Source organism: Balearica regulorum, chromosome 25 (genome assembly GCF_011004875.1).
Source record: "Balearica regulorum gibbericeps isolate bBalReg1 chromosome 25, bBalReg1.pri, whole genome shotgun sequence".
NCBI lineage: Eukaryota > Metazoa > Chordata > Aves > Gruiformes > Gruidae > Balearica > Balearica regulorum.
The window spans coordinates 656,029-670,597 of record NC_046208.1 but is presented as its reverse complement, the minus strand read 5'-3'; the positions used below and the strand labels follow the sequence as shown (position 1 = coordinate 670,597).

The following is a 14,569-nucleotide window of genomic DNA, read 5'->3' as shown; positions in this document are numbered from 1 at the left end:
GAGGGTCCCTTCCAATTACGTGTTCTTCTAAAATCAGCTGTTTTCACAGAATAAAATTATATATACTTGATGGTAACTGGCAAAACATCAACATCGTGTTTTGTTACATTTCAGGTGTATTTTTACATTTGCGTTTAAAGTGGATTGATTTTGCGCTTTCATTGACTCAGTAGGAAAGGCTGGGGGAGACAGATGAAAACCTGCCACCTGAAATTTACTTGAAAAACATACAATTACATTTCAGAAAGTTCATGGTCATCTAGTGTTTCTTATTTCTGGTTACATTTCACCGTGATATCATGAACAATGGACAGCTTTCCAGTAGGGAAATTTGCTCTGGGTCTTATAAGAACTTCCCACTATCCATCAGTCCCAGGGCATTTAGGGCACTCTGAGAAGAATCATCCTTGAGATGAAGAACAGTTTTCTTTTTTCTCAGAGCTGTAGAACAAAGGGAGACAATTGTGGTGGTCTTTGTTGCCAGCGTAGTGCGTTTCTAGTAATTTAATTGCCAGCAGCAATTGCAGTCTCACTGTGCCGCCTTGTTTCAACTAGAAACAGTACTCAGAAACCAATCATCCGGGTTTGGTTTTGCAGGTTCAGCAATAATGCTGTTCTTTAATACAGCGTGGCACCTCTAGAACGATCATTGTGAGATGAAGCAAAACATTTTTTGTCATGGCCAGGAACAATAGAAGTTTTAGCCACAAGGGTATATAAAGCTTCCCTGCTAGGCCATCTGACAGTCTGCCAGCACTTTAATAGTGATAACCTTTAAGGTTTAGTTTACAATATTGCACTAATACAATGAAGAACTCCTACTATCAAATCACAGTCTTCTCCTTCAGGGCAAATCCCTACCTTACAGTGTCTCTTACAGTTCTACAGAGATGATTTATCCCTTCCTAGTGTTGGTATATCGGCTGAGTCCTCCAAATGCTGTAAGTTAAAAAAAGAGATTCAGTCATTAACAGTCAGACTGAAATGAATGTAAGATACATTCTCTTGAGACAAATGGAGGGATCATTTTCAGTCAGACCTCTAAGTTGCACATGATTTAGATCCAGCCACCAAAGTACAGGTTAAAAAAAATGCTTTTTTTTTACAGAATGGTGACTTACTGTCCACTCAGAAACACATAAGAGTTTTCTACAGTGAACTCTAAGGGCTGAGGATGTGCATTTAGCAATGAAAGCATTTCAGTTTTCAGCCCAATTAATTTTCGGCTTAACTTTTGCTGACAGTGTGATCTGTGTGTTTATTCCCACGTGCTTCTGCTAAATCATAGAATCATAGAATGGTTTGGGTTGGAAGGGACCTCAAAGATCACCTAGTTCCAACCCCCCTGCTGTGGACAGGGACACCCTCCACTAGACCACGTTGCCCAAAGCCTCATCCAACCTGGTCTTAAACACTTCAGGGATCCAGGGGCATCCACAACCTCTCTGGGCAACCTGTGCCAGGGCCTCACCACTCTAACAGTAAAGAATTTCTTCCTAATACCTAATCTCAATCTCCCCTCCTTCAGTTTAAACCCATTCCCCCTTGTCCTGTCACTACACTCCCTGATAAACAGTCCCTCCAGCTTTCCTGTAGGCCCCTTCAGGTACTGGTAAGCGGCAATTAGGTCTCCCCGCAGCCTTCTCTTCTCCAGGCTGAACAATCCCAACTCTCTCAGCCTGTCTCCATAGCAGAGGCGCTCCAGCCCTCCGATCAGCTTCATGGCCCTCCTCTGGACTCGCTCCAACAGCTCCATGTCTCTCCTGTACTGGGGACCCCAGAGCTGGACGCAGTACTGCAGGTGGGGTCTCACAAGAGCAGAGTAGAGGGGCAGGATCACCTCCCTCGACCTGCTGGTCATGCCTGTTTTGATGCAGCCCAGGACACAGTTGGCTTTCTGGGCTGCAAGCGCACACTGCCGGCTCATGTTGAGCTTCTCATCAATCAATACCCTCAAGTCTCTCCTCAGGGCTGCTTTCAGATGGGGTGGGCAGGAAAAAGTTCCTCATTATTAGTTTGTTAGAGATTAATACACACTCTGTGTATTAAAAGTGTGTGATTCCATCATGTCTGGTTGGAATGTATTCTTGCTTTCCTTGAAGAGTGCGTGTGCTTTTTTCCTTTGCGGTTTTTGTCTTAACATTATACAGTTCTGTAATGACGGTGATTGTATTGCTTTGTGAAATCTCATCATGTGAGACTTGAAAGACCAGGAAAATAAATAAAAACCTGGTGGAGCAATCAGTAATTAAAGCCATACTGCTGTCTTACAGTTCTACCAGCATGAAGTGGAAACTAAGACCAAGACTTGATTTTATACCAGGACACGTCTAACACCTCACGTAGTTACTGTCATGGCACTAAACAGGTCAGAGCATCCTCAGCTTGCATGAAGCGTGCTGCTGCTTGAATTGAAGGAAGAAATTTTTCCAAAATGCTTTGGCAAGCTTTTTTGTTGTTTGTCATCCGTAATGCACCAGTAAAGCTTTAATTATGTCTCGGTTTTTATCCTAGATACTTACTATTTGCTGCACACAGAGTACTGATTAGGCTGTTAGAGCACAGAACCCCATGATAATATGTAAGACCTGGCTGTCTTGTAGGTCTTGAGGTTCTTGGGTATCTTGCTGCTTCCAGTAATGCCTGACTAGGTAAAATGAAGCACTAGAATTGAATTTGGGCTATCAGTGTATTATTACTATCCATAAATGTTAGTAAAAATGAAGCATGTTTGTCCATAATACAGAATATTTTAATAGAGAAGACAGTGCAGCCTTCTAATTGCACATTCACCAGATTCCATTAAAGTAGCTCCTACGCTAGTAAGATAAAAGATAAATTAATGCTCAATTTAGCTCAATCAAATACAGCAAGTAAATGATTTTCGAAATAAAAATAAACATAGGCAATAAACATAGGCATAGAATGTTGTAATTGAAAGCATGACACAATTTGGAATGTTGTTTTCTGTCATTCTTGAAGTTGTTGGCATATTTTAGGGATGTGCAAAAAATAAACAGAAAGGATATTTGAATATTTTTGTCTTTGTGATTACAGGAATGCTGATATACCTTGAATTTATGAAATGACACGTGTTTCAGAAGTGAGCTCCTTAGTGCAAATAGCCTAGTTACTCTCAAGTCTCATGCTTGCAGTTCATGCAGAAGGCTTGTGAGAACACACATCTGATTTACCAATTTTGTAATTCAGGTTGCAGGAAATAGAAGAAAACCAACATTGCAATACAAGGGAATGGTAGTTTTCAGAGTATTGAATGAGCCAGTAGTCCCCAATGAATTTGATTAGACTTTTCCCTTTCAGAGATGAGAAGGGGTTGCTTTATTCAATAAGGACAAAAGAAGAAATTCATACTGTATAGGGTTTGACCCAGCGGTGAAGCGTGTGCACTTCTTCCCAGTGTCACAATATGGAGCGTGTGTGCTGCACTAAGGCTACTGCTAGCAGATGGTTTGCAGCCAGTAAACTGCTGCTTGTTTTCTGGCGTTATTTGCAATGATGGATGATACGCTTGGCTGTCTGTGCAGCAAATGGGATCATGGAGGTCACCAAAACAAGCAACAAGTAGCATATTAGTTTTATCTCGCTGCTTCTGGTAGTAAGAGAGAAATGAGGGAGGTAGTTGCTGCTGAAGTTGTTGAGAAGGTATTTACTGGCACATCTTCCTCACTGAAACATTTGAACAGGTATGTAAATTAAAATTGAGCAGTAGCAATTCAGGGAAAAAAAATCTGAGACCTGAGAGGCCTTGAAGGGAATCCTTAAATCATTATGACTAAGAGCTGTGTCAGAGGCACAGCATTTCAGCTTTCCCTTGTTCTTAGCTGATGAGCAAGAAAATGGGAATTTCTAATGGACTCAAATTTAATTCCTCTATTACATCTACAGTGACTCATCCTGTAAATAAGAGTTTTATGTATGCTGCGGAGCCAGTTGGAAGCTACCTGTGTCTCATACACTTCCTTTTGTTCCAAATGCCTCTAGTGCTGAAACGTTCCTTTGAGTGTTTCTAGGGAGAGCAGTAGACTTGAGAAAAATGCTGCCCTGCAGCAATGAGCATGCATCATGTCACCATGATGATCATCATCACAGGATGTGCAACAAATATCTACCTCTAGATTTCTGACTCAGGTTTAGTCTAGGCAAGGGTAAGAACAAGAATGCTTGATAGCCCACGATGAATCTGACCGTTTGGGGTACTTAAGGGAAAATAGCACTGTGAGTCTTGACCTGCAGGGGGGGAAATCAGAAACCAATAAGGCTTTGGAAAACACTTCTTCTTAGCATTCATTTTATGCTTATTGGGGCCTAAGTAATGGGAAAGACTTATTTGCAGGAGCCTAATTTTAGGTTTCTTGCAGTAGTCGCCAGAGACTCGTGACACAGGACAGACAGAGCTCAACTTTAAAAGGCTGACTTTGTAACTACTGAGTTGTAAAACATAATCAAGACTTCTTTTTCTAAGAATGTAATGTTTGGCATCATGATACTCTCACATGTAGAATACGCTCATGGGAATTTAGAGTCATCAACAGTCATCTCAAACGTGGCTTCCTTTGGAAAACAATACATGATCTTCAGGCCATGATGGCCATTCCAGTAAAAACTTGCGGCTCTTTTTGTGACAGATTGGCTGTTAGTACAGTGTTAAACACACACGGAGCCACCCTGACAGAAGAGAAAATTTTATCCTATTTAAGATAACAAAGAAAAACTAATGGTCATTAAATAAAAGATACAGAAATTGCCTGTCAGGATAAAAATCTCTTTAAATGCAGTGATGGAAAAATGAATTAATGGCCACTTATCAAAATGAGCGAGAAATCTCTCTGAAAGTAAATGACAGAAAACAGCCTTAGAAGGAGCATGTGAATCTGATTCTCCTGAAGTCGATGGCCTCAATGGCATGAAGCTCGTAAAATTAAGTGAGCTAGAAATAAAAATGCTGGCTAGAAAGAAGTTATCTGAGCATATTGCAGTTGTATATCATCCCTATATTATCATCTATAAAGCAAATCCTAAAATTAATGATTGACATGTGATGATTACTTTGGAACTTTCAATACAGACTTTAAACTGTATATGTATATTTAATTGAACTCTAGGGTTTCATAAATCCTAGTTCATTGGCATGAAGGAGTGACTAAAGATCTCGGGCACTAACTGACAGGAAAACACTGCAGCATAAATGGGATAAATCCATCCCACCTGTATAAAGTTGGATGCTTTTGAGGTCTGTGGAAACAGATGCCTCCATCTACTACCAGCCAGCATGAAAGATTGCTGCTCACCTACAGTTCCTGTCCGAAAATGAGAGGAGGAGTTGTTCCCTAGCTGTTGCTTAAAACAGTGAGTCCGAAGGAACTGCCTGAGGGTGGGTGCAGGACCGGTCCTTCTCTCCCTCTGCACCTTTCCCAAAAGGATCCTGAGCTGGTTCTGCCAAGCGTCTAACGTGCTGTATTGGGTCCTGAGGTTTCAAAGATGAAATGACCAGATATGAAAGAACTGGAATTTCAGACTTTATGAAACTACCAAAATCAAACTGGAATTCATCTGGGAAAAGAAAGTATGAGGACAATCAGACTAAAATGTTACTATAGCATCTTACAGCCAAAAGTAGTTAAGGCAGAAAAATACAATGTCTTTAAGGGCCAGTAAACTTTTCCAGCTTATTCAGAAGGGATTATAAATCCTGATTTTTGTCCAAACCCTGATTAATAAGAACCATGTGAGTCCTAACAGCAATGCTAGCATTTAATTTTTATTCAAGCTCATAATTTTCAGTTTTGTTATCCTTTTTCACTCTTCTACCACTGTACAAAGAAATGTGAAACAAATGAGATTTTTAGCAATTGGACAGGTAGTGTAATACATAAAATGTGGTGACTCAAAAAATGAGGTGGGAAATAAAAATGAGCTGATATGTCATGATCAGATTCCCAAAGATAGATTCCATCATCTATAATGTTTCTCTAGATCTTGAATTTGGAAATGAGCATTACGTAAGTACAAAGAGCATCAAGAAATTATGGCTGAGATCCTCATGACTTTTAATACTTGGTGTTTGTGTGCTTCAGGCTTTCCTGTTCCATTCATTCTTAAAATCAAAAAGGAATTTTATCTTCTACAAATCTTCCAGTGCTTTTATAACTGTTTTAAAAGCCTCAACAGTATTTTAATGGGGCAGGAATTCTGAAAATACAAAAGGGAAGTTGAAGTGTGTCTATACTTGGCAAGTCAAAACACAGGAAGGATGCAGCAAAGGAGGCTAGAGTTGAGATAACTTGAAAATGTATGTTCTACTGAGGATCTGGCTGCACTTGATAAAAAATTTTGTAGCTGGAGCAGTTCAAAATGACGTATTGGATTTTTTCTCCATTAAAAAACCCCCTTAAGGTTATAGACAAAAGATTGCAAAATAAAACTCCCACCTTACGAAATGGAGATGCTCTTGTGTTAATTCAGAGGTTTCTGGGATAGTGGAGAAATAGTCAATACTGAAACAGAATATTACTGTGCATGCGTAGGACTTTCCATCCAAAAACGTCAAGTCATTTTACAAGCACTTAATCAAATAGGCCTTGCCACTAGCTTATGGTCTATCAGTAGAAGTTAATTCTGTAGCAAGTGAAGAAGAACACAGGATTCTTGCCAAGCAGTAGCTATGGTCCTTTTCTCCATTGCCCTCCCCCCTCTTTTTTTTTAAAAAACCCCAACTTCTAGGATATTCTTTCCTATTTCTAAATCTCTTTTACCTTCATGAGACCTACGGAATTCAATCACCTTCTTAGTGACTGAATTCCCTCTCTAATGATTTACTTTACATGACAACATGGAAATCATGACAAGAAAACTCAAATGAGAGCTTTAGAGATTGACTTTCTTATTTTCATTGCAGTTGAAAATGGGTATTGACCCCACGGCAGTCACATTCCTTCTGTGCCTACCTTATTGTAACTACATTTAACTCGTTTTGTTAAAAGTCCACATAAGGTATGGGACTAATACTTTTAATTAAACATAAAATGTTAATATTTTTCTTTAAATCAACACCCCCCAAGCTGAATTGAATGTATACAAAACTAAGTAATTGGGCTGTTGCTCGTTAGCGTTTTGACTTCTGTAAATTTGAGAAGTATATCGTTTCTAGACAACTACTGGACATAAGCAGTGGAGAGCACTGAGCTGTGTCCTGCTATACATGAGGTGACGTGCAAAGATTTGGGCAGATATTTGTGTACTTTCTCATTGCAAAGCCTGAGCTTGTTCTGAAGATTGTAAAGATGTAGTGACGCACAAACTCTGGTACTCCACCTGCCTTTCCCATTTAATTTGTGGTCAAAACAATTTCCTTAGAATTCCAAAGTACTCCAATACAGAGATGCAAAATATGGTGGGTTTTGCCCTCTAAACTAAGCAAATAGTTTAGTTGGGTGCAAGAAAAACTTTCAACTTTGAAGGCTTTTCAGTAGTTTCTGGTGACTTAAAAATTGAAAGTTACTAAGGAGGTGGAAAAAAGGGGTTTCCTTCTCTGCACAGCAAGACCCTTTTAAATCTGGTGCAATTTTGAAATGAGAGGGTAAAATCTCCTAAGAACAGGGTCTGTAGTAGAGCTGTCCACAAAAAATCTGGAAACATCACCAAATAAAACAAAGTAAAACACAGAAACACTGAAAGAGTTATCAGATTGCAGTATCATCTGTGTGACTGCTGTAATGTTCTCCAGAAGCACAAGTAGTTCTTACAGGAGAAATAAGAGTCTCCTGACATCTAGGGTGGCTTACCAAGAAAAACATAAAATTCTTACTATTGCTTAGACTTTTAAGCCATTTGTTCTAATACTTTGGCTCATCTCTACACGATCAGAAAAAAGCAACAAGCAAATAGGATTTAATCTCTGAGTTCCAGCACTTCAGGAGCACCGATGCTACATCATTTAATATGAAGAGACAGAGCTGTTTTGTAAACTGGGGTGCTGCTGGAGTTTTTACTCATGTGCTTTCATACTCCATATGTTTGTACTCGGTACTTACTTAGGATCAAAGTATGGTTTCTGAGTAAATGTGTTGACATCATGCAAAATTCTCCATATTTACATTTTTTTCCCCGGTATGTTTTCTGAACTGTTTTCAGCCTAGAAGATTGTCTTAATTAATTGACTGCAGGGTGAAACATTGCAAAGCTGATCTGCATAAGTGTTCAGGATGTTTGGGAAACAGATCCTGTTTCTTCACACTCTTTTATTTGCCTTATTGTCCTTATTTGTTCATTGTATTTTTCTGTGTGTTTTTGTGTGTGTGCCTCAAGTGGTAGAAAAACAAGTGTGTTTTTCTCAGTGCTTGTAAGCCATATGAATACCGGTTCCTTCTCTCTTATTATAATCCCTCTTTTTTGCACATTTCTTTATGGAATGAATGGATTAAAAAGCAGCAGGGGAATGAGATTACCATCGCCAAGTTCAGCCTGGGACTGCCGCTATGACTAAGCAGCAAACGCACGCGATATGCACTTGCACTAAATCATTCCATGAAGGCCAGCCCGACCTGTGCGTTCCCCGGCTAAACAGAACAGCCGGCTTGTGCAACGCCTGTGCTGATTTGATAAGGATTTGCTGGGCAGCACACTCAAGGACCAGCAATATATTCCTGCTGGTAAAATCTCATATTCTCTGGAACTCAGTCCTGCTGCTGGTCATAGCTATGTATTGACATATTCATTTTTGTTTCCTTTCCAGCTCCAAGTGCTGCCTGCTCCACATGCTTTCTGACTCTGTCCTCTCCTTTATGTGCAAGTCTCCGTGCCTTCTCCTTTTCACTCATTGAGACCAGCTGCCTCAGAGTTGCTGCCCTACCCAAACTTCACTGCAGCGCATCTTGTTGTCTTAAGCATCTTGGCTTTCGCCTTCTGTGGAAGGTATTTACTCTTTACTGTATTAACCCATTGCACAGTTACTCACAGAGTTGCAATGCTAGACAACTGCTGGCAACCATAAAGAGAGGTAGTAACAAAATATAGTGGATTCTGTACATTAGCAACAGGATACATATTCCGAAAAACAAATTCAAACTGCACTTCCTTGTACTGAATAAGTACAGTGACTTGATTTAGGAGGTTACTTCATTCCTATGCTCTGAGAATCCCAGCTCTGCTTTAGTTGAGACCCTGACACTAAACCTATGAGGCCAGAAAAATACAATCCAAACGTCTGCACCGTGCAAAGCTCCCAGCATCCTGAGTGTGTCAGGCAGCTGCTGCGCAAAAAATCTGACTAATGCTCCCAGAGAGCACAGATAGTTTGAACTGGGTCCATATTTTAGCTGTATGATGTGGGCTTCTGGGCACAGACCCAGTGAGCAATGGGCGAGTAGGAGTTTTCTATCTTTGTATTAAGTCAGAGTTTGAGGGGAGGCAGCTGCTATGAATGTTTTAAGATAGGAGGTTTTTCTTCTCCACCCAGACATTTAAGGTGAAATGATATTTAAGGTGAAATTTAAATGTGGGAAGGAGTTTGGATCTTGAACCAGCAGCCTCTGGAGCCTGACTGCTCTGCAACATCTTTACCTCACACAAAGCTTGAACGACGATCAGTGTAATATGCAGAGAAGTGAATGATGATGCAGAGTGCAAGATGTCCTCCCTTGCTGGGAGTCTGCAGCTGTCTCTGAAATAAATGCCTGTGTCTTTGAACAGTTCTGGTCAGACAGTTATTCTGTGCAAAAGGACAGTTAAACAGAAAAGCGTTTGTAAAGAAAAGTTCTGATCTTTTTCTCATACTGTTTACTCCTTTATACATGGGAATCCTTTAAGCAAAGAAGTTTAAATGAAGTTCAGGCTTCAGCAACTTCTGCTTAAGAACAGGAATCAGGGAGTTGGACTAACCTATCGGCCTCAACAGTTCTTATAAATCTGCAATTGGCAACACACTTGCATTAGGAACATTTGTAGGGTTCTTACATGTTCATTTTCTATTTTCAGGCATTATCTGGTTTCTGTTACAGTCAAAAAATATAATGGGGAAGATGCATCTCTTTCCTTTTAATTGTGCACTTGCACGTTTCTACCACTTTTTCTAGAACTCTCTTTGGCCTTGTTCTAAGTCTGAATAAATCTGAATGCCTAAATTGCAGGGTGATGCTAATTGCTGATGTCGTTGCACGTCTTTACGCTGTTCACACTTCAACTTTCTGTGGGGTTCACTGACTTCCCTGCTATACAGAGTTTGAAATGTGGGAATTCTAATGAAAGTAAGCCAGGATTAGAAGATTACTGTTACTGTATTTACCACTGTATTATTTTCCTTGCTGTCTTTTATTACATTAGATATGAACTTTTTTTCCATTTCTATAGTGAGAACAATCAATAGATTGAATGCGGAACTCTTGGAACTGGGATGATTAAACTGCTGTAACAAGTTTTCTCACCCTACATTCATCAAAACAATCTTGCAGAAGCTGATTAAACAAAAACTTCTTTTAGCACTGTACCTTATAGAAGATACGGGGGGAGGAGTCAGAGTGCCAGAACGTACTTATGAAAGTTGTGGAATGGTAACTTGCTATAGGAATGAGAAGCTACAGAAATAATAACTTGTAAATAATACTTGAAGGCTACAGCTGGTAAGTGCACTACAGCTTGAAGTTCAGATCATGCTTCTTCCGGTTTAATAAGGGAAAAATCCTGCAGACAAATGCACGTATGTTCCTAGCATAACAAGACGCGAAGAGCCTTTGGTTGCTTGAACTACTGAGAAGGATGGCAGTTCCTAGCCCTCATTGGCTTGAGGCAGCACTGCAGCTAGCTGTGGTATGCAAATGCTGTTGATACCACTACTACAGAACGGAGCGTGTTATTCAAACCAGTGTGCATCAAGAGTTATGGCCTGCATGGAAGAGTGCTGTCTTTGTGCAAACTCTGATGTTAAAAAATGGTAACTTGAACTCACAGATATACTGATTACCCTGCTAAAAAAAGACTTGGAATCTCTTCCCAGAATTACAGCATTTTAATTAAAAGAATGTGAGCAAAGTCTTAATCTTGTTAACAGGGATAGACACAGATAAGGCAGAAACAAAATCCACAGCAACATAACCTAAACACGAAAATCAATGGCTTGGAGGCTAGTAACGGCAATACTAGCTACAGCAACAAAACCGCTCCCTGTCCCTGCTTTTCATACAAAACTAAACTTGACAGTGAATAAGTTGGAAGAAATATTCTTCTGCTTTGTAACATTGAGTTACATCACACACAGTTACTTGAAGATATATAGTTGAAATGTAGGGAAAGATACTTTAAATTTACAAACAATATCCGCAGATAGGTGATTATTTTCTTTAAATTTCCTTTTGGCCCTTCTAAATTCTTGTGACATTCAAGGATCAATAATAATCTCATCTGTAGCTGATTCTGACAGATGTTAATCTTTCCCTTGGCTTTGCAGTCTGCTTAAAATAGTACTTGTTTCTTCATGTCAGGCCTCTGGCAAATGCTTACTGGAGTTAGGATTACAGTCTCCTATGAATCCCATTTTTACTATCATTAACTTTCTAAACTGTTCCCCATAGCTGGCAACCTTTCCATGCTTGGAGACCTACTTAATGGGAGAGTGATGTTTTTTGTCTGTCTAGAATTATTGTGCCTTCAATTGAGATTTGTTTAAATTTGTCATTAAGTCCATTTACGTGGTAGGCATTTCATGACAGTGATCACATCCTTTGCTTGTACACTGGCTGCGTATCTGTTGCGATTTACCTATTAATGAAAGAAAAAAAAAGCTCCATGTGTACCTAAGATTTTTACAAGTAGCTCTTTTTTTTTTTTCCCCCCTCCTCTTCTCCTTCATTAACATGGTTAATAAATTCAGCAAATTTTGGGGTTGGAAATTAGAGACATGCCTCATCTGCATATTCTGTTGCTATATTCTAGCTAAGGAAGTGGCTAGATTTATTTAGCAAAATACAGGTGCTCTGGTTTAAGTAGCTACTTGTCTAGATAGCAATTGGTGCTGCTGTCAGAACCCATAAACCCTGAGTTTATGGTTGATTCCAAATTAGGGACAAATCTTGATCAGAAAAGGAACAGGAGTGCAAACATTTCTCCCCCAAATGACAAGGACTTTTTATGGTCAGGGGTGACCAAAACTATGTGAATTACAACATGAGCTTGACAATGATCACTTTAGCAGCTGGGGAAGCCAAATACATGCTTCTTAATAAGAAAAAAAAAAGAAAACTGATTAATCAGCTGAGTCATCCTACTCTACTTCACTGTTGGTATGAATGGCATTCCCTATGGATTGGTCTACACAGAGGGAAATGCCAAACCATCATCAAGACTGAGTGACTGAGTCCAATGAAAATGTTTCAAAATATCACCCATGAGTTTTACATAAAATAAAAATTAGGGATGTTCTCAGTCAAGCAGTTAATTGCTTCCTGAAAACTTGTACTAGGACTTCCTCCAAGTAGAAAGACTTTATTTCCATTTTATACGTTTACATTACGTAACACTGTAATGTACAGATTAACAGAGCGGAACATGGCACCTGCCCTCTCTCACATTCTTCTTTCTGAACGATGCTGCAATGCTGCCTTGTTTCTGGGACAGATAATTTGCAGAGCCTTTAGGAATTAAAAAAAGTTTTTTGAAGCTTTTAGAAAGATAAATAATACCAACCTACCCAACCTCTTGCAGATATTATTACTAGCAGCAAAAATCACACCTGGAAGGGAAATGGGGTATTGTAGAGTTAAGTTCGTTTTTTCAGTTACTATTTTTAGAGAATTAATCCCCAAAGGATATTTCTATGGGTTTTGTTTCTTACATCTAGCAAAAAATATTTCAAATAGGAGCTGAAGACAGGTTATGTCAAATTTTTTGCAAGAGTTTGTCCAGTTGAAAATAACGGTGGTTGTTTAAATACTTGTCTGCTTCCTGATGTGCCCCAGCTTGTTTGCAATGATGAAAGATTTATCATCAGCACATCTGTAAATGAATCATCTTTTCTCCTGCACCCACATGGTTGCGCAATTTTACTGACTGCTTGCTTTGAATATTTGATATTTGTCATGTGAAGCTATTCCATCACATTTGTAATATTGGAAATTCTAAGCACACATAACACCTTAATACGATGTCACAGTTAATGTATTCATAATAATTTTGTGACCCGATACAATATGACACAGCAGTCTTCTTTAATTACCAATCATATAAAGATAGAAGTTACAATACAGACATCTGGCTGCAAATCACGTACCTGGATTAAACATTTTCTCATCTGGCTGTACTATACTATGTAGCACGGACTGTGCAAAGCAGGTAGTAGAACCTTAGGTATGAGCCATGATTACAAAGTAAGCAATTACTTTTCCTTCTCTTTTTTTTTATTTTTTTTTTCAGTCAATAAAGATGATAACTGTATCTCATGCTTATAAAGCTTCACTCCACACAAATGCTGGAAATGGAAGATTCTTCCTTTTCCTTTTTATGTTATGATTTATTGAATGATGGCATTGCTGGGAGAAAAGTGAAATAAAGCTGAAGGAAATCACAGAAGGAGGTTAGAGGGTTTTTGTCAGAGGTCGTCTCTGGAGTTCAGTTCTGTTTCCTCTGCTCTGTGCCTTACTATGAGTCCGTGCTGCATTGCTTCTAGAACAGGTAATTTGGAGCTCCCCCATATGAGTGGGGAAGGTGGAAAGGGATATAAGTTCTCATCCCCAATTCACACTGGACCTTTTACTAACAAGTAAAACTTGTCACTAAGTCAGAGCTTATAATACTAACTTTCAGATCTGGTTTTCTGTGCTGGGTAACGTAAAGCAAAAATTGGTTCTTTTTCTACCTTTATATTCAACCCTGCCAACGACAGTGTTTGGATTTCATAAAGCATCTAGGCACACGTACTCCACAGCTTCCGTACTGCACCTACAGCTTGTGGTCAGCTGGGAACCTGCTGGTGATACACATGAGCTATCTGATACGGTTTTGGTCTTTGTTGTCTAGTTATTAGTCACAGTAGAGGAAGCATAATAAAATGCATAATCCTTTCCCCACATCATTTTGACTCTAGTTTATGTTTCAGTTTAGTCCGGATTACTCAGCAGCACGCAGGACAGAATGAGAACAACTGCCTGAACAGAATACCTAAAAATATTTTCCCGTAGTTAAAACCAGAAATTGCATCCTTTATGAAATGTATGCATTCGCACAGTAGGTGAAGTGCCAAGTGAACGTGTTCACAAAGTCTTTGGCACTCTTCTGCAGGCAGGACAGCATACCACGTCTGAACTCTACTCTAGCTCCACAAAAAGCATTAAGAAAAGTCTGATTTCAGATCTGTATTTCCATGTTTTGTGTGCTGATACTAATTAGTTCAAATAACCTGACATATTTGAAATTTAGTGTCATTATATCACGTAACATTGTATTCAACCACATATTTCCTTTGGATATTTGATGTGCACCTTGTATTTATTATAATATTATTTCTTAATGCTTTTATCTGTTGAATAAATTGTCAGAAACAATCATAATAGTTACAAGAAAGCAA

The 14,569-nt window shown here is 39.2% G+C and overlaps 1 protein-coding gene and 1 long non-coding RNA gene across 6 annotated transcripts in view; one reads left to right on the top strand and one right to left on the bottom strand.

Moving 5' to 3' along the window:
- LOC142605219 (uncharacterized) overlaps positions 1-14,569 on the top strand; it is a 98,765-nt gene that overhangs the window by 40,700 nt on the left and 43,496 nt on the right. Inside the window, exon 5 of the long non-coding RNA XR_012838949.1 lies at positions 8,446-8,931. This is a non-coding gene — a long non-coding RNA (uncharacterized LOC142605219). The remainder of the gene's footprint in view (positions 1-8,445; positions 8,932-14,569) is intronic.
- NGF (nerve growth factor) overlaps positions 1-14,569 on the bottom strand; it is a 35,389-nt gene that overhangs the window by 8,830 nt on the left and 11,990 nt on the right. The gene's annotated exons all lie outside the window — the stretch shown is intronic.